The sequence below is a fragment of the Vidua macroura genome, chromosome 2 (genome assembly GCF_024509145.1).
Source record: "Vidua macroura isolate BioBank_ID:100142 chromosome 2, ASM2450914v1, whole genome shotgun sequence".
In the NCBI taxonomy this organism is placed as follows: Eukaryota; Metazoa; Chordata; class Aves; order Passeriformes; family Viduidae; genus Vidua; species Vidua macroura.
The window spans coordinates 67,961,338-67,981,269 of NC_071572.1; the positions used below are offsets into that span (position 1 = coordinate 67,961,338).

Here is a 19,932-nt window from a genome sequence, read left to right on the forward strand (position 1 = left end):
ATTTTTATTGGGAGTTTTGCCTAACTCAGGTGGCAGACACTGTACACCTAAAGTGGCACTCTGCAACACATCTCCTGCAATGTACATTTCAGGAGAAAAATAGACAAAACAACAAAACTCAGGTATGAATCTGGGCTAAAATTCCTAAGGACTCCGAGTCAGAGCTGCTGAAGAGCAGCTCCCAGGACAGCAAATGCCAGCAGTGTGCAGCTCACATTTTTTCAGGGCGCTTAGGTTTGATGACTGGGGTCTGGCTGGTTTCCCCCCACCCCCACCATCCCTTTCTGTTTATTACTCCTGCTGTAATTGGGAGGCATGTGTGGATGAATTAAACATAGCAAGACAGATGAGAAAACTCTCCCTCTTAGCTGGCTGAATGAGCAAATTTAACTGAGCCTGTTACCCACTGAGTATCGTGCCGACATGCCAGGGTCCGGTTTCCTTTGAGCTCGCCCTTTCATGCGGAGTCCCTCTGTGCCCCCTGCCTTGCTCCTCACAATATCAAACAGCTGGAGTTTCAGTGGCTGCAAGGAGAAGCCTTTGCATCCGACAGCAGCAGCAGTGGGAATTTTGTCTGGGATCAGAGAGGGACAGGGCCAATATGCGCAAATTGGTAGCCAAGGATCAGGGGGGCTCTGACATCTCCAGGAGATCGGACACCCTCATCCCCCAGCCATGGGCTGTGCTTGGTCAATGCCCAGAGTAAAAGTTTCCTTATGCCTGAGGAACTGGGGTTTATGAGGGGGTTTTGGCTTTCACACTACTTTGAGCTTCAGACAGGCCAGGGCATCCAGAAGCTGGTGCTGGTGGGGAGTTTGAAACAAATGCATGCCAGCCTAGAGCAGGCATCCCCAGCAGAGCAACAACAGAGCTTCCCCAGAGCAGGACTGCCACTGGCTTGTCCGGGGATGCCAAGGGGACGTGGCTGCACAAACCAACACCCTGCTTTGTCCCAACACATTTCTTCTGGGAGGCAGGTGTGAGAAGCACAGCATGTGAAGGGCACTGCATCCATCTGCATCCATCTGCATTCCTGCATTCCCTCAGCCTCAGGGATAAACAGGCAATGTAATCCTGCAGGGCTGCAATCTTTCCTTTCATACTGTTTAACAAGTCCTGGGGCACTTCTTTGCACAAGGTAGCTCTAATTCTGCTCTCTTGCCTTTTTCTTCCCACCTCTGTAAACCTAAAACTAGTCAGGGCTAATTCAATTCCTGCTTTAATTTAGGAGAGTTTATGACTGTTTTAAATTAGGAAAACAGCATTTTTCAGACAAGGCAGGTGCTAGAGGTCTTAGCACTTGTAAAAATTAGGCCACTTGGTGAGGTGTCTACATATGGATTTAGCACCTGAGAGTGTGTTATTGAGCAATATAAGGAAAAAACTTGGAACCTTGGAAACAATTTTTTAAAAGACAATTAGAGAGCAAAGTTAACATTTCAGGGGAAGGATGTTTGTGTTCAACCTGATAAGTCTTTGTGTTCAACCTGATAAGCTTACCCATTGAAATGAAAGTTGAAGAAGCCATCTTCACACACTCCCTTGGAACCCAAAAAACCCTACAGAAAAATCAGGTTTAATATTTTCAGTACCCATGTAATAAACCAAGGAAGTAAGAACGCCAAATACAAATAGAAAAAACCACTAAATCCTTTTCATCATCCTTATGAGAAATTAGTAAACCAGGAGGTCAGAACACTCCTGAAGTGCCATTAAGAAGGAATAACTCTGAAACCCAGTGATGACATGATGAAAAACATCAACTCTCACCTTCTTCTTTGAAGACTGAAGGACTTCACATTTAGAAACTGCAGATTATGTTTGTCATCTATGCTCTTCTGTACACTGCAAAAATGTGAGAAACCTATCCTGACCTTTCAGTGACAGATTTGTTTCAAGATAATCTCTTCTGAAGGGCCTTGAAAAACCAAAGATTTCCCTGCACCTCTGGGTAAATTTAAGTTTTGGGGCATGAATTCACTCTTTGGTGCAGGGACACGCAGTGAGGAGGAAGTGATAGGGTTTAATCTCAGGGAGTGGTGTCACTGGTTTTCCTGAACATTTTTATCTGAGACACTTCCCGTGAGAGCAAGCACCTGCTAGGAAGGGATGGCTGGAAGAAAAGACCTTTTCATCCTTTTGGTATTTATTACAGCTGGTGACCGCCGAGGCTGGGGCGCCCAGGAGGGGCGCCCGGGGGGCTCCGTGAGCCGCTGGTGCCGCCCCAGCGTGCGGTGCCAGCCTGGGACCCCCGCGCCCGGGGCCCCACAATCCTCGCCCCGCACCCCGGGCCAGCGGGGCCGCCTCCCCCGCCCACAACAAACTTTTCGTCCCAACTTTGCCGCTTCTGCCGGCCCGGGAGCGTGGGGCGGCGGGGAGCGGCCCTGGGGGCCCGCGGCTCCCGCTGTGCGGCGCTGGGGGGATGGCGGAGGGTGCGCCCGGGGGATGGGGCTCGGCCGCGGCCTGCCTTGGGAAAAGGGTTTTACTGGGAGTTTTCTCCCTTCTCTGGCTCCTCCTCTTCTTCCCTCCTCCTCAGGGGGAGGGGAAGGAGGGAGGCTCTTGGGGCTGGAGTAGCCGGAGCAGGGAATTGTTTGGGAGTTCAGTCATCCGAAAGCCGTCTCCCGTATGGAGGGTCTGGCTTCCCGCATCCCGGCGCCTTTTCCCTCCTCCTTCTCCTCCTTCTCCTCCTTCTCCCGCCGCGCCTGAGCTCAGCGCGGCCCCCCATCTCCAGCTCCAACCCGCAGAAAAAGCACAACCACCACCCCCAGACCAAGGGTCCCCTCACTTTCCCCTTCCCCCCAAAGCAGCCTTTCCCCCTTCTTTTCCTCTCTCTTTTTTTTTTTTTTTTTTCTGTGTGTGTGTGTGTGTGTGTATAGTGAATTCCCCGCAGATCCGGCCTGGAAGTTCCCAGCTCCTGGAGGTAAACCTCTTTGTTGCTTCCCTTCGTTTGGGGTATCTTTGTGTTTCCCCCCGCCTGCTCCACTGGAGACCGCGGTGAGTGAAAGAGAAGGGGGCCCGGGCCTGGTGGCCGTGGCGAGGGGCTGGGAGGACGCACGGTGGTGGCGGGCGATGGGGCGCAGGGCTTTCGCCCCATCCATCTTCAGGCAGCGGCAGAGTTCGGGAAGTTAGTGTGGGGATGTGAGAAAGGGGGTCTGCCTAGGGACCTTGGTCACGCTGGTGACAAGGGAGTAGCGGAAACCCGCTGGTCCCCACCGGGACCGGGCTTGTTTTGGTGCAGGCAGGTGAGATGTGGGGGGGGCTCGGATGTATCTCTCCAGCTCTTCCTCCTCGGCGGCTCGGCCACAACTAATGGAGGGCCCCGGGCACGCACACGCTCCGCGGTGCTCCCGGGCTCGCCTGGAACTTCCCTAGCAGCCTGGTCCACGACCTTGCCCCGTCCTCACTGCCGGCTGGGCGAGGAGGCACGGTGAGCAGTGAGGGAGGAGGAGAAGCTGTGCAAAGTAAGCCGCAGATCCATCCTCCATTGCTCCAACTCTTGTCAAAAGCTGCTGGGAGTTTACAGGCAAGAGCTGTCTGGCAGATGCGAAGGCATTTCGGTCTGTGCTCTGTGAAGGGGCTGCTGCTGCTGCCAAGAAAAGCGGGAGTGGGTAGTCCATCTGTTAGTAGAATTTTTGTCCTCTTCTGTGACTGTACAGTTTTTAACCGTGGTACAAGGATGAGGAGTGATTTGGGTCAGGGGAAGTAATTTTCTGCCTGGCAGTGGGATGTTGCAGGATTTGTGCACGCATGCCTCCCTGCTTGGACTGCAACTTTGGCAGATCGTCTGGATGGTGACTGTAAATAGAAAATGTGTTGGGGAGAAAGTGGGATGCTGAATTTGTAGCCGTGTCCAAACAAGACTTATTCAAGTGCTCTGAAGATACTAATACTTACTTTGGAAAATAATAGACTTTAACCAATACCCCTGGCTGGCAGAAAGTACTTAATACAAATCTGTCTTTGGGCATTTCCCTGCCTGATTCTGGTACCCCAAGTGTTATTTCACTGGCATTGTGTGAAAAGCAGTTCACATCTATTAAAGTTGGTCTTTTTTTGTCCTTCTCGTTTTAAGGAAACTCTCTTGACCTCTCTGCAGCATTATGTGAGTGGGATAACAGGAATCCATACACACACTTGGCACCCGCATGTAATTCCCAGCATGTCTTAAATGTTTTTCTTGGTGCCCAATTCTCTTAATTTCTACATTACTACCATAGTGTCTTTTTGATATGTCCATTTGCAATCTGCCATTAACATTTCTTTTCCCATGGGCTAAAAAACTACCATGGAAAATATTAGAAGACTGTGGGCATTTTGTAAGTAGAATTTTATCTTAGTTTTCTTTTGAAACTAACTGACTTAGTGTGCCTACGATTAAGAGGAGGTTTCCTCCATATTTATGCCAATGTAATTATATGGCAGACACTTTGAATTAATGGGTTGAATATTGAGGTTCATGTCTTGGGGAAGGATTTCAGCAGAAACACATCATGGGTTTGCAGTGAAGATTTATTCTGTTTATTTAAATGACCTAAAGAAACAAAGGTGAAATAAATTACTATGCTGCTAGGAGTCGTGGGGATCCTCTGAAGTAAATAGGACAATTAGGAAGAGCTGTGAGCTCCCTGCTGGGTGCATGATACTTCTTACAAGAAGTAAATGGAGTTTTGTTCCATGCCCTTTCCTTAATTCTCCCCTTCAGGTACAGGGACTCATCCTACATATACCAAGCAGAAGAGGTCCCAGTAGGTGTTTGCTGTGAGGGCTGAAGTCAGATACAGTGCAGTCCTCCCTGCTTCCTGCTGGGGAATGTGAGGCAGGTTCATCTGAACGGTGCACAGAGGTTCAGTGCAGCTGGGAAAAGCAAGGTCAGTTTTCTCCCACTCATACACACACACCCCCACAGGATCTTTATTTGACAGATAGCCAAGTACAAGTAGCTGAATCCACACATTTCTTCTCTGCTTGGCACAATGAAGAAGCATTGGAGCTGCATAATTCTGCATGTGTGTGCTCCAAACTAACATGTAAGTTGTGTGAGTTCTGTGTATCCCTGCAGTCTTGAGAAAAAAGCTTTTCTGTGCCTTCTACTGACATGATACAGAAGCACAGACCGAGAGGGTCTTTGGGATTGCAAAGTGAAACCCAGTGTCTGGTGTTTGCAGAGATCTTTCCAGCCCTCAGAGTGTGAGACTCCTGGCTTGGAGTTTTGCTCCATCGAAGGACAGGTGAATCATTGCTCAGCCACTTCGCTGCTTGAAATTCTGCTATAGCCTCAAAAGTAACAGCAGACAGATCCCTCCAGATCTTCAGTACCAAACTGACAGCCCTGCAATACCTTCATGATGCTGGTACAGCTCCTCCTGGCTTACTAGGGTCAGCAGAATTGCCTCTTTGGGAGCCAGCTAGAGCCTCCTGCCGAGCAAGAAGCATCACGGGCGGGGCTATGAAGCAAGCAGCCTGCTTTGTCCCTGTACTCCCCAGTGCTGCAGAGGAGAAACTACCTTTCCTCAGTTAAGAAAAGTTACTAATTTAGGGCAGACCTGAATTTTTGTAGTTTCTTGTCATTGTTAGTGAAACACTTAACTGAAACACCACCAGATCTATGTGCCAGTGTTTCCTGGCCTATTCCTGAACCACATGCCCTTAGGAGCACAGAAACCTTGCAATCTGGTAACAAGCATAGGGGAAAAAACAACTATTGCTTCTTCTACGTGGGCTGTGGGAGGGAACATGGGTGACAGGACAGGAAAGGCACTTCAGTTGGCAGCATGTGTTGGGAAGTGGAGGTGTTTGGGCTGGGTCTTCAGCCCATGCATATGCCTTATTGTGAGCTTGAATTTTCTCCACAGCCCTGTGCCTTACAGTTCCCATGCAGAAAATGGAACTGGACCCTGTGCTGATGGGTTGAGTGCTAGGGGGGTGGCATATATTACTGTCTATGTTGGGTCTTGCCAGCTGACCTGTACCCAACCCTCATGTCTCTCAGAGCAGAACTCAGGTGCTCTGGGGAGAACCCCCTCTGTTGTGGTGAGCCTCCTGAGGACTGCCACAGGACTGGAGAGGCACCTCCGTGCCTCCAAAATCACTCTCTTCCCAGGCAAAAGCAGGCTGTCTCCCAGCACCCCGCCTTGTGTGCCTCCTGAAGCAGGGGAGGAATGAAAGGGAAAAGTGTGTTGGGGACCACGCTGGTTGTTTTAGCCCAGGTTGGCCTGCAGGTGGGTTTTCAGAGACTTGAGCTCACCTGGGCTCAGTTTAGTCACTCTTTAGCCTGCAAGGTGTTGCAACAGCAGTAGGCCAAGGTGACTCCAGATTAACAAAAGTTCTTTTGGCAGTAAATAATGGTGGGTTGTTTGTTTTAATAGCTGATTCCGAGTGCCTCAGAGACATGAGGCAAAATTCCCTTGGACTTCTTTAATGTGCAGAGGTGACTTTGATATATTACTGCTGGTGTGTTACAGACCAAGGCTTGCAAATCTCTTGGTTTAAACTGTTACCTTCTGGGCTAAAAATTTGCAGTATGAATTTTGCAGTTAGGATGGGATATCCCACAAGGAAAAAGTTCTCTTGCAAAATCTTTGGAGACTTCCTGTTTCTGGTTAGACTGAAAACATCCTGAGGGAAAAAACCTGCTGCTGTATGTTCTGGTGCTCCTGTGGTCAGTCTCAGTTTAAGAGTTTGTTATGTATTCCAGTTCCTAGGCCACAAGAACAATTTAAGGCAAATAATGACTAAATGAATTGCAGGTCCTCCGGTGGAATGGGGGTAAATACCGTCTTTCAGGTTTCAAAATGTACTTTGGGTAATTGTTCAACGTAAGGTATTGCATGCATCTTTTTCTGTTTCCTGATGCTAGGTTTAGTTCCTCTTGGCTCTGAATCATACAACATCATATCTGCTGCTTCATTGGCTGAACACAGTGCTTGAAGCCTGTTCTCTGGAAGGAATGCTTGCAGAAAGGGAAGCTTTCAAAATTTGCTTTGTATGCATATTTGTACATAAGTCTTCTAAAATCTCTCCACAGGAGCGTGTGCTCCAGCAACACAGCTGTCTGAGTGTCCATGGGAAGCTAAGACAAAAGGAGTATGGATGCAGTGGAAGCAAGTTGGCTGAAAAGCTCAGAAAGATATTTATTGCAGGGAAAAGAAACCACTTGGTGCTTACACAGTCCCAGAGCTGCTGCAGGCAGTGCAGAGCTTTCTGCTTAAACAGGGAGCAATAGATCCCTACCCCGAGGATGTTACATGCTCCTTTTATTAAAATGGCCTCTCTTCCTTGCAAAAGGACAAATGGGATGGGAGGCTCAGCTCTGGGATGGGAGCCTGATGGGGTTAGTAGCAGAGCACCTGGACTGGCTACCTGTGAGGGGCTCTGAGGGCTGCCTTTGTGTGTTGTAGGAGCTCTTGAGTAAGAGGCAGTGCCAATTTATTTTGGCTCTAGTGGCATCGATGGAGAGAAATGTGCACCAGGGAGCGTGTGGGATGTGCTCGAGCTCCTTTGCCCTCCTTGTGGGCAGTGTGCCAGCACAGAGGTGAGAGCCAGACTTTACCCTTGCTTTCTGCTCAGCTGCTCTTGAGAGGCTGCTGCCCTGTGTCCAGTCATCTTCGCTGAGCAGCCGTTAGATGTGAGGATGGCGTCTACACTTTGTGCCTGTGCAGAGTTTTGGAAGCTTGCTGGGTGAAATCTACACCACACTGCAGCATGTTGGCCCTATGGAAACCCACCGTTGTCAAGTTTGCAGAGGTTTTGGGCTGTGGTGTCTCTAGATGTGTGTGTGAAAGCCAGATGGTGTTTTGGAAAGCGATCATTTTTCATTAACTTCTCTGTGCCTGGCAAAGGCAGTAAATCTTTCACCCTGAGCCCTGCAGTGGCAATACCATTTTAGCTCTCTCAGGTCCACTCTGGCAGAGACATTAGCTAGCGCGTTGTACTTTCATGCACAGCCATAGTCCCAGGGCCCTGCCAAATGCAGGGATGTGTTCACTGATTGTAATGTCAGCAAGTCTGAACAAGCTTCTATATCTGAAGACTGTGCATCAGTCTGCATTCAGATATATATCCTTCTGCTGTTCTTTAAATTGTGTGTGCAGGGGAAAAGGGTGTAAAGATCCCTATCAGAACTGTGTTGTCAGCTTTCAAATACCAGAATGAGGTTACTTTTTATTTTCTTTTTAGTTGACAGAAAGACAGGTTAGACAGAGCCCTGTGAACTAATGTGTTGAGTTTAGTGTGGTTTAGAAAGCCTGTGGTAATACAAACATACTGAGGTAGTCTTTGAGAAATACACCTCAAATATGGATACACTGGCCTGGAATACAGCAATTACTTGCAAAATTCAGCTTCTTCTGATAATGTCACTGTAATTTATCTTGGTACTTTTAGGGAGAGCAGCCGCCTTGCTTAGTGATGCCAGTGTTTTAGGGCGCAAGCCTGGGATGTGAGGGCAGCTGCCTTTGATTCTCCTCTACACCACAGATTTCTCCCCAAGTTGGGGCAAGTTGCTCTTTGCCTCACCTCTCCACCTGCAAAACTAAATGTCACTTCCCTGCCTCCTTGTGGTGTTGTGGATCTGCTAGAGATCGACAGACCACAGATTTGCTGGCCCTCAAAAACCTCTTGGAGGAGGACCACAGCTGGTTTCAGCAGAGAGCCTCCTTTGGCACTGACAGCCCAGTGGACGGCTCCTGTGGTTGCCTCTGGGTACGTGTGCCCCTGCTTGCTGGGTGGATGTGGGCTCTGTAGGGGCTGCAGGATGCTTTTGGTTTGGAGGGCAGGCTGGTGTGCAGCTACAGCAAAGGCCCTCTGAGCGTGACCCTCGGGGAGCCTCGCATAGGTAGCAGCAGTGCAGCTGCAGCGAACTTCTGGCTCCAGGCAGTGGTGGTACAGAGAGGCCATTGTAATCCTATGTGCTGTACAGTGTACATCTCAACAGGCTAAGTGGCTCCAGGGTTGGTTGTTTTTCTTATTTTCCCCCTCCTCCTCTCCATCCCTTCAAATCTACTTTATGAAGTTCCTCCCCTTAAATTGAAAATTTGGCCTTATCTTCAAAGAAGCCCTTTAATGCCAAGCTTTTAAAGGTGGGGAGGAGGTGAGAGCAAAAACATCACATCCATTAACAGCCCAGTTGCCAGAGAAAATGTTTTTTAAAACATAATCTGAAACCTTAGTGTTTGGGAGCCAAAGCCAAGATTTAATACAAGTATGGGCCTTGTCCCTAGAGAGTCGCAGTGCTGGGAGTATGCTGGCACAAAGACAGACCATGGAGCGAGTATTCTTGTGCATGCACACACACAAATAGACAATTATTTGGAAGCCAATAGTGTTCTGGATGCTGAAGAAATTTAATCTAGTGTCTTCTGTCCCAAATTGCTCCCTGAGCTGTAGCTGATGTGGAGAGCAATTTCATTGTTCCAGCACTTCTCTGGACGGCAGTCCCCTCTGGAGCAGGAAGATTCCTGCTATTTGTTGGCCATGGGTGGTAAAAAGGACTGGCTGATCCAGCTTCTTTAGAGCCTGCTCCTGTCAGTGAGAGATTTCTTTGGGACCCCTGAATGGTGATGGCCATAGGGTTTTTGTGTTTTATTTCTCCAGAAGAAAGCTGCTTGTTTAACAGACCCAAGCACTGTCAGATTGAAGGGTTGGATTTGAGTTCCAGTGTCAAGAGATGCTTTCAGAAACATGCAGGGTGGGATATTTCAAAAACACCTGGGCAGACTTTGATGATGCAGTGGGGAGTCAATGAGACTTGTGCATTGAGACCAGCTCCCCCTCTTCACTTTTCAGTACAGGGTCACGTTGGTGAGTTTATGGGACGGTCCCACTGTCACCAGTGTAACAGCTGCCCAGATTAGTCCTGACCACCTTCTCCTGCATGGAAGTGGACCCTGTTTCCTAAGTGGTTATTCAGGCATATCCTGGCTTGCAAGCACTTGAAATGCAGTTTCTAAACCAGAGTCATCTGGGCAGAAAGAGAGCAAGATGGCCCCAGTTACCCAGTTGCAATGGGGTTTGAATCCAGTGAGGAACACCCCATTACTAACAACTTCTGGGCATGGCTAGCCAGACCACAGCAGAGCTGTGGGACCCTTGCAGGAGGAGGGCTTGGTATCTGCTAGCTCTTGAGTCCCTCTGGGGGCTTCTGTACCCCTCAGCTGGCCAAGCAGGGTATCAGGCTTTTAGCTGTCAGGCACTTCTGCAGCTGGAGGCTTGTAGGGTGAGACAAGCTTGTGAGAAGCTGGTGCATGAAGAGGTCCTCAGAGAGGCACGCCAGCTGCTTTAGATGTGTCCATCATCACTTTTCGTCACTCTGACTTTACCCTTGGGGTGTCTGGGACTGGCCTGAAGGGAAAAGATGTTTGTTTTCCAGCAGATGAGGAGCTGAGCTCCTGGTTCCTTGCCAGCTTGTGCCTGAACACTCTGTAATTCTGTAGAGAAAGAGTCCAGGGCTATGCCAGGACTGTTTGCCTTTGAGGACCTTGCTGCTCTGAGTGCCTGAGGTGCTGTAAATGTTGCAAGAGTAGTTTAGCTATTGTCACCCCAGTTCCAGATGCTGTCAGAAGTGGCTGCCCAGGCAGCAGAGAGGAGGAAGGTCTTGGGCTCATGATCAACTATGCTAGATGACCATGCAACCCATTAGTTTGGTGATGGATACTGAGAAGGGGAGGTCCATACAAAGGTACAGAGCTGGAGCTGCTGGAGCCTGGGTGTATTTGCTGATCCTACTCACCTCTTGGTAGGGAGGTATGGAGCCAGTTTCAGGAAGCCTTAAGGAAGAGTGATCAGGTTTACAAGGCTACAGCAAGACGAGCCAGCCCTGTGTCTCACAGGACGGGCACCAGTCTACTCCAGCTCCTACTCGAGCTGGCTGTGCTTGGCTGGTGGGAAATGTGCAGTACGGGCTGTGGGATCCTGCTGATGGCATCATGAAGCCTGTGGTCTTTTCTGGAAGGAAGGGTCTGCTACTTACATCATGTAGTAATTTAGGCAGGAACATAGTTGCTAAATATACAGTTGTCCTGTTTTCCTCACAATTGCCTGGGCTGCAGGTTTGGGGAGAAGGGAATAGGAGCACAAAGAGACCAACATCAAGAGTAAATGGCAGCTTGTGTTTATCATTGATGCCTGACCCTATAATCTCCCTGGGGATAGCTTTGGACATCCCTAACCTCTAAGCCACTTGAAAGAACCACCTTTAAAAAAATTTCCCAAACTAGTGACCAAGCAAACAACTGCAAATTTCATCAGCCACAAAAATGTGAGTATAACCCAGTTTTAGCATAGTTTTAGCACTGAAGATAAGTACAGGTTTCTTGACTCTCTGGATGAAAGCCTGAGAAAGGCCTGCTATACCATCTTCCCGCATCACCATATTCCAAAACCTGAATTACTATTTGTATTACAGTTGTGTCTACAAGTTTTAACCAAGGTTGGGACACAGCTGTGAGAGATACCATGTTAACTTGTAGTGTGAGGCTGTTCCTGCACTCCCATTCAAAACACTGAGGCAAATGTGAAAGAGGAGATAAAAATAGAGCATGAAAAGGACATGTGTGCTTTGGAGTGACTTGGCAGGTCAGGACTGCAGCTAAGTACAGACTGATAGTCAGTCTCATGTTCCATGTCCCATCTTCCACCGTGCCCTGCTCAGTAGAGGTCAAAGTCAAGTGTCAGTAAACCTTGATTGAAAGTTGTCCGCCTTGAAGCTGCGAGTTGTCCATAGCAGAGTCTCATCTTCCTTAGCCTTCAGCTCCCATCAGTGGCTACATGTGCTCCAGTTAATGATTTCCCAAAGGGGCACTTGGCACTGCAGGTGGTGTTGGTACCATCCTGCTGCTGTGCATGTCTTACACTGGGGCAGGCAGCCGGTCTTGCAGAGCTTGGGAGCTGCAGGTGGAGAGCAAGAGCTTGTGGCTGAAGGGAAAGGAAAGGAGCCAGTTCTGTCTTTAATTCTCTCCTGTCAGCCGGTTTTCAGTTGCGGCATCATGCTGTGAAAGGTAGCTGGAAGAGCAGAGTGCCAGTGTAACAACAGTGTTTTGCTTGCAGCGTGCAATCTCAAGTTAAACCATACCATTACATAAATATTGCATGCCTTCTTTCCACAGGGGGTCTGGGATTGTACTTCTCCTGCTCTGGAGGCATTGCCTTGCAGTGCACAAGCCAAGAATAAGCTCTAACAGATGCTGCTGAGTCCAAGTCCGTGGCTTGTATTGTGCCCAGGTGCAAGAGGAGATGTTCAGGTCAGCAAAGAGGTACCTTACACTGTAAGGAGGTGCAGGAACAGCAGGGAGGGACAGCAGGGTTACAAAGAGCTGCTCTTCCTGAGCACATTGAGCCGGTGTCTGGGGACATACAGGGGTACCTGAGTGCTAATCTGACCCCTGCAGGCACAGGCAGCCCAGTAAGGAGCAGCTGTGTGGACACCAATGACCGGACACGAGCAAAACTTGGCTTGATGCATTAACTGGGAGCTCTCTCTCAAGGAGGATAGGATTGCTTCAGTGAAACCTGAGCAGGTTCTTTCCTCCCTCCTTTCTTGTCTGACTTAGAGCACTGTTTGGGGAAATGAGTGGGGATTCAGATGCATCCTCTTCTGGTACCTATTTGCAAAAAGCTGCAGGCAAACTGTCTTGGAGGGCTGCTCATGGCCATGCCCTACTGCTGTCTGAGTAACAGCCTGAACTGCAGTCAGAGGCTTTTTGCTCAGAGGAATGCTTTGAAACATACTGTTTTTAATGGCACTGTGTGTTGCCAGGGGCTCTTTGTGTCTTAAGTGAAGGGATGACTCTTTGCTCTACTCTGCAGGAAGAGGAGCCTATCTGTAGTAGGACTCCTCCATTTGGCAAGTGTTTTGATCTGCTCTCTGCAAGCTAAATAATTGAATTACAGAAGAGATCTCAGATGAGGTGCTTTGTGCCCTTGCAGTCAGTGCCTTGGGAGTGGAAGAGTGGTGGGAGATGTCAGACAGCTGCACAGTTAAATTTTTTTTTTCTCTGTTGATCCCAGGTCACTCCCTGTGCATGAAAGACTGCAAAGAGGCCCTAACATAGCTGCTGCCTTCACTGCTGTCCAGCTGAATTAGACAGGGCATGGGATGGAAAAGGCATTAAAAATGGGCTTGTGCTGCCCATCCCTCCTCATGCTTACTGTGAATAATCTTTTCCTCTCTCCCATCACACAGCCCCCTTTCAGTTTTGCCTCAGACCTCGCAATGAGAAGGGAGAACAAGATTGCAGCTGAGGATTCTAGCGTGGCCCTGTTCCCTGTGTGCATGCTGCCTCCCAAAGGATGTGGGTGCCTCTGCCAGGTCCTTGCACCCCCTTTTCTCCCTGTTTTCTGTCTTTAATTTTCCCTTCTCTGCCTGAGGTCCCAGTGCTGCCAGCAGCAGTTGCCGGGGCTGAGAAATGCTTGTTGGGCTGTATCCTGGGTGCCCCTGCCCTTACTTGTTTTGGAGAAGGCTGATAAGGAACGACTAGGGGTGCCTCCCCAGGCACCAGCCCACTGCAGCAGAGGTGCTCCCAGCCCTCGCCGACCCAAGGCAAGCGCAGCGTGCTGCGTGTCGGAGCAGGTCTGGGAGCCCTTGCCCGGGCACGGTGGCTGCCTGCAGACACAGGCAGGGCTGCTGCCTCCCCACAGGTTATTCTGGAGAAATGCCGTCCTCCAAGTGAGATCCGTGCCTCCCCTTCCCTTCTTTCCCCTCAGCTGGTGGATTGGGGCTCAAGGGTTCAAAGGCAACATTTTGAAGTCCCCACCAGCATTTCTGATCTCACAGCATTTTGCAGGCTAGGAGGGTTTTATGCTGACCTGTCTCCTTACAGGCAGTCAGGGAAGCAGCGGACATGGTGTGTGCTGAGGTGCCAGCATCTGCAAGGGGCATGTAGGAACCAGGCCAAAAAGGATCAAAAGCTGTTAATGAGCCACAGATGGTCAGCTTTACCTTGGAGCCTGCTGATTTGGGCTTCTAGAGCTTTCTGCTGAAGAAATATGTGAATAAAAGCTGGTAGCAGTCAAGAGCTGGGAAGGAAGACCCTAAAATAAAGATCCTTAGACATATATGGGGGACTTCAAGAGATCGTCTCTGCTAGAGGCTCATCGTGTTTTTTCTGAAGGTCTCCTTAACTACTTGAACTACTTGTGGGCTGCAAAAAAAAAAGACTGATTTTCCATGGAAGAATTTTGTAGTCGATAGGTAAGACCAGCAGAGGTTTATTTGTGGCTGTTACAGAGGAGGATCTCCAGAGGCTTTGCTTGAGTACAGAGCCCCGAAGGCTGCAATAGATGTGTTCCTCTCTTGCACAGGGCAGGATGCTCCCAACAGATTTTTGTTATCGGCAAAGTAAAGCAGAGAAACAGAAAAACTTCAGCTGGCAAGAAATGCAGAGGGAAATTATAATTGTTTCCCTGTTGTGCTTGCAGAAAGAATTCTTGAAGCTGCCTTCTGTCCCATTTTAAAATTTTATGTTTATATAGCTTATCTGTTTCATGAAGAACTATTACATCCTGCAGCACATTGTGGATGTGACTATATGAGAACAGCTTGTTTTACCCATCCCAGGGCAAAGTATGCCAGCTGCACAACTGGATCTAAAGTCATGGAACAGCATTTTCACAAAACTGAGTGCTTTTCTTCCTGAAAGAATTTATTATATTTTCCAAGGTAAGAAATGGTGAATAATTTCCCTAATGGTAATTCTGAAATTGTATTTCCCTTAGATAGGTGAGTTTTCACAGCTGTGAGAGGGAGGGGAAAGACCTTATTCCTTCCCACTTATAATGCTGCAGTTGTGGTCTGTAGCAAGTGACAGTATTTTATGTAATTTGGAGGGTAGGTACTGCCTGAGCTGATCTACAGATGACTTTGCACTGAACAGTGGAAGGTTTTTCTGGGGCTATTTAGTGCTATGGGACAGTCACAGATTTTCCTTCTCAAAGAAAGCATTGACAGTCCCTGTAAGCAATTAGAAATGTGTCCTTGAGGCAGAGGATGGCTTTTGCAGTGCATCTGAGTTCTTAAAGCAGTCTCTGTACAATAAAGGAATCTAATACCCCTGATGTTCCTTTACTGGAAAGTAATATAAGGATTTTTGGAAAATCCAAAGAGTTCTAGATTTGTATTTCCTGGTAGACAAGCAAATATCAGGAGTTTGCTGTGTCCTCCCATAACACTGCTGTGTGAGTCTTTGGAGAAGGCCATCTGATCTTTTCTGTGAAACGTTTACTAAAACCTCTCAAGCAAAGGTGATTTCTGCATTGAAAAAACATTCTAAACTGATAAAGCAAAACACAACACAAAAGCTTCTTAGTCCTTTGCAACAGAAGACAAGTTAGACTTCTTCAATTAGATTATTAGCATGTTAGACTTAGGTTTTAAAAATGTCTTAGGCTGAGCAGAATACATTGATAGATGGAAGAGTAGATTAGAATCTCCTGTTGTCACCCCCAAAGCCCAGGAGCTGGTGTCACTGTTTATTCCTGGTCTTTTTACTGCTTACAGTTTTCTCCAAAAATTACTAAACATATAAAACAAGGATTGGGTTTGGGGTTTGAGGTTTCTTTTTTTTTCCTTCCCCTGTTCTAGGCCAGACTCTGACCACAGTCATGTATTTGTTTTTTTTCTCTCTTACTTCCAAATGCAGTCACATAACAATAGCCTGGAAAAGAAGTACTGGAAATGATTTGTTCACTAATTTATTTCCTTTTTTGGGCTACAAGGAGTGGGTTAGCATTTGGGTAAGGAGGCTGGGAGCTCCAAGCCATCTCTTTCAGGGTTGAAGAGGGTTTAAATCGGAATCATCCTGTTAAAATGAGAAGTACTGTAGAAAGGCAGCCTTTCTGGAGCAAGTATTTCCATTGCCCCATGTGCAGAGCTTCACACTTGGGACACCTTTTCTCAGTTGAACTTTATTTGCTATTTATGTAATAGCAGCTTCTTGTACAGACAATCCTAAACAGGCTTTGTCTGCCACAGGTAGGCAGGGACTGACTGGAAGAGAAATGCTCCTCCTGTCTTGGGCATCTTCAGAAGTGGGTGATTGTTTGCTTTCCTTAGCAGTCTGCTAATAGGAGGTAGTGGGTGGTGTTGTCTTTCTTATTTACTTTATGTAGGATTTCATGACAGATGGTGATTTTGACTGTTATCCTCAGCTGTAGAAACTGCTTTCTAAACCAAGCTAGCTATGATGGAGGCATTGTAGCAGAAGGATCTGTGAAAGAGGAAAGCCTATCAGAGACATCACATTCCCAGCTGATTGTGTTCTGTCATCTCTCTCCTGAAGAGCAGGAAAAGAAGTGTTTTGCAGACAGGGTTAGGAAATACATTTTTAATGTCTGGATCTTTGGGTCTTGGCAGGTGACACCTCTGATTGCAAGGAAAATTAAAAATCACCAGGTGGGACAACAATGAATATGTGACTGCTGTGCTGGTCAGGAGGGTGGTTGTTAAAATATTAAACAGTACAGGCAGTGAAATCTTGATATTTTATTGATGTTTCAATGGATTTGGTCCTTACAGGAGAGAAAGCAGAAGCAAGTGGAGCTTATGCATACTGGAGAGGGAACATAATCTGATAAAGGCTAGACCAGTCAGTTTTCAGATCGCAGGAAATTTCCTCAAAGTATTTATTTATTTATGGCTCTGCTGAAAAATTTTCAACCAGCTGTGTTTAAAAATATAACAGTAATGAGATACTTAAAAAAGGAGTTAATCTCTCCCTCTCTTTGACATGCTGCAGAGGACCAGCTGTAGCACAGGCAAACCCTGGGGAATCCAAGTGGCCTAGCCGTGCAGCCTGCGAGCCAAAGTCACACTTTGGGAAGCCAAACTCTGGAGGGAAGCACTGGCCTGTGGCAAGTCATGGGGATGGTGACCATTTGGCCATCCTCCAGGGGCAGCAGGTTTAGCCTTTGCAGCTCTTCAGCTCCCCAAATCTCCCCAGATCTCTTAGATCCCAGCCACTTGTTCTCAGGGCAGCAAGACCCAGTTTTGTCTGAAGTACTGGGAGGCCTTGAACTGTCTCTGACACCCCCGATGGGGAAATGCTGGAATGAGGAGGAAGGGAAACCAAGGGCTTTTGTAGTGAAGGAACAAAAAACATGCTCTGCATGTTTCTGGGTTCAGCTGTTACAGACTACAAACCAGACTGGGTTTTTTGTTTTGCTTTTAAATGCTTCTTTAGCCAATTCATTTTTTAAAAATTATTTTTTCTGTCTGTCTTTTTGGGAGACAGAGCCAGTCTGGGACTCCCCATTTAGCCCATTCAGCCTGTCCACAAAGCATGCACAAGCCATCTTCTCCAGGCTCATTTCCTCTAGGATTCCCTATGGCTTGGCAATGGCCAAACCTTTGTGTTTGATATCAAGGTGGAAAGGGCAGGCCAGCTGTGCTGTATCCTCCAGTCCTGTGCCAGTAGGGTTCAGTGCTGGGTGCAGGAACTCTGGGAGAGCTACAGCTGTGAGAGTGGTAAAAAATGTGTGTGGTGATTGGCAGAAATAGTTTTGAGGAAGCAGATGCCTCCTCCTCCGATGATGATGATGATGGCATGGCACATAGTAGACTGGAAAGGCAAAGCATGTTAATTTTGGTCCCAGGTGGAGGATTGTGTGGAGAAGTCTTGGCTCCTCTGTGCCTACTGGTTTCAGCTTCAAGATGCACATCACAACAGAAAAATCTCCTCTCCCCTGCTTCCTTTTTCCACCACTGGTAGCTAATCAAGATTTGGTTTTAATGACTTCCCTCTACTCTTTCTGTTTCCTCTCCCCCTGCCCCACACATGCCTTTTTTATATTTTTTTATGCATTTCTTTTTGGCAGAAGTTGAAACGCAAGAAGCGTTTGGACCAAGATGAAAACAGTGGAGGAGCATGTTGGGCAGTGCAGTGCTTTGTTCTGAGTTCAGGGGGACGCAAGGGGGGGACGGGATGTCATTTCCCAGATGGGGACCCTGCCAAAGATGTTCTTGCTTCAGAAAGCAACAAGCGATTTTTGAGGCTATACCAGGTTTAACCCTTTGTTCACCCACTTCTGCCATCCAGGGAGACAGCAAAGGCCTGGATCAAAAGTGGTATGGTGTCATGTTATGTGGCCCGGGTGATGTGAATGGTCTCAAGCCAAAGTCTGCTGTTGTGACTAAATGCTGTCAGTGGTCTGAGGTGCTTGTTCTCCTGTTGGAAACCCTAAGGAGTGGATGAACAGTCTGCACTTGTTTATGAGTGAGGGTCCAACACCAGTGTGATTGTGGTTGGAAAAATGAGATCAGCATGTTCCTTACAGGGGTTACTGCTGTGCTATCTCCTGCCCTGCCAGAAGCACCTGGTCAGATTTGGGATGGTGCTGAACTCTGCTTCAGCTGTTCCCATTGCAGGACAGGGAGCACTTTTGCCTTGTGATGATTGGGAAACACCTTGTCCTGTGACCAAAGGAGCCCTGCACTGCTGGGACTACAACAGCAGCAAGCCCCAGGTAGCTTGTGGCTGTGCTGGGGACCACTGGCTGGTCATACCACTGGTTCCTCCTGTCTGCTTTGAGCCAGTCTCCCATGTGAGAAAATTGCAAGTTTGGAGGGTTTGGGGGGCAGGAAACCTCTATAAGCATGAATTTACTGCCATATTTATAGTTCCTTGGGCTTTAAATATTGCATCATGTGTGTAGGCTGCTGATTTAAGTGCCCAAGGGCTCTTGCACAGTAGCAAATCGTGGGTGAGGATACAGGAGGGGAACAGAGAAGGGAAAGTTAAAGCAACTCTGCCTCTTCATTAATATCTCTTCCAGGTTACAAATACTTGGAGCATTTACATCAGGACTCTAGAGGAGGTAATTTATCTCCTGATGAAAAGCACCTCTAAGGTTTTTGTCTGTGGTACTGGGCTGTTTGTAAGTATGGAGGTTCAGCCTTTTAAATCTGGATGGGGTTCTCCAGTGGAAGGCCGCCCTCTTCCCTCAGAGTTGGAGTGAACCAATGCTGTATGCATAAATTGCATCAAATCCCTTTGTGTCAAGTCAGACAGAGTCACTATTCACCACAACTAAACCTGCAAGCCTCTATTTCTTTAGGACCAGTCCTTCTCTAGCTAGGAGGATGACAGCTTTCCTAACTAACCCCCCTGTGAACCTCCTGAACATAAACGCAGTCTAGGTACCAAGGTGTCAGTAATTTTGGGCTGCAGAACCACAGACTTTCTCTTTGCAGCACAAGAGTTTTTGATCACTTGTGCAGAATTCAGCTGGCCACAAACATGCCAAGAAATGGTTATACCAACACTACTGTGGGTGCATCCATGGCCAGTGGCTAACAGAGAAGCAATGCATCCAATGCTGGCCTTGAAACATGCCCTGTGTCTCTTACACTTCTTTTAGACAGCCAGGAGAGGTCTGATCTATAGGAAATTAGTATAATGCCACTCTGGTGTCATTGTTGGGATGAGGTGCAGAAGAATAGGGGCATGTAGACAAAAGATGCATGTGTAGGATTGCCTGTGATGGGTTTCAGCTTTATTTTTGACATGTTCAATCTTGAATGCTTTCCCAGGGAGGTCAGCAGACCTGGTTGGAAATTCCATGTGCACACCTTACTGCACAGCATGTCTAAACTTGCATATTTTTCATCCATTTTCTTGGATCCCTTAAGTCATCCAGGTGCCTTGTCCAGCAGTCTTGTGAACCATGGGAGGGAAGCCCTGATTGATGGATAGGCACTTAGGTGTGAAGCAGAGACCAGTGTTTCCCTTCACTTGCCCAGTGCCACTAGGCACCCTTGGCTACAGGGCTGGGATCAGCTGGTTTGCTCTCAGATGTTTGGCCCTGGTCTCTGGCTCCTCATAAGCACAGTAAATACCACTGCAGGCTCTTAGGTAAAGTGGGACTAAAATGCATGGTACCAGAGCTGTTGGGTATTGCTCACTATCTTGGAGGACTACTTTCAGCCTGGACTTTGGCTTTATT

The 19,932-nt window shown here is 47.8% G+C and overlaps 1 protein-coding gene across 4 annotated transcripts in view; it reads left to right on the forward strand.

Annotated features, from left to right (window-relative positions):
- The first annotated feature begins 2,864 nt into the window (after window positions 1-2,864).
- The window catches only part of BOC (BOC cell adhesion associated, oncogene regulated), a 53,706-nt gene continuing 36,638 nt past the window's right edge, over window positions 2,865-19,932 (forward strand). For 2 of the 4 annotated variants that reach the window (XM_053971252.1, XM_053971254.1), the window contains exon 1: window positions 14,286-14,653. The gene's annotated coding sequence lies outside the window, so the exon portion shown is untranslated. Of the gene's footprint in view, window positions 2,995-14,285; window positions 14,654-19,932 lie in introns of those variants that run through there. The other 2 variants (XM_053971253.1, XM_053971256.1) reach the window with 2 other exon arrangements.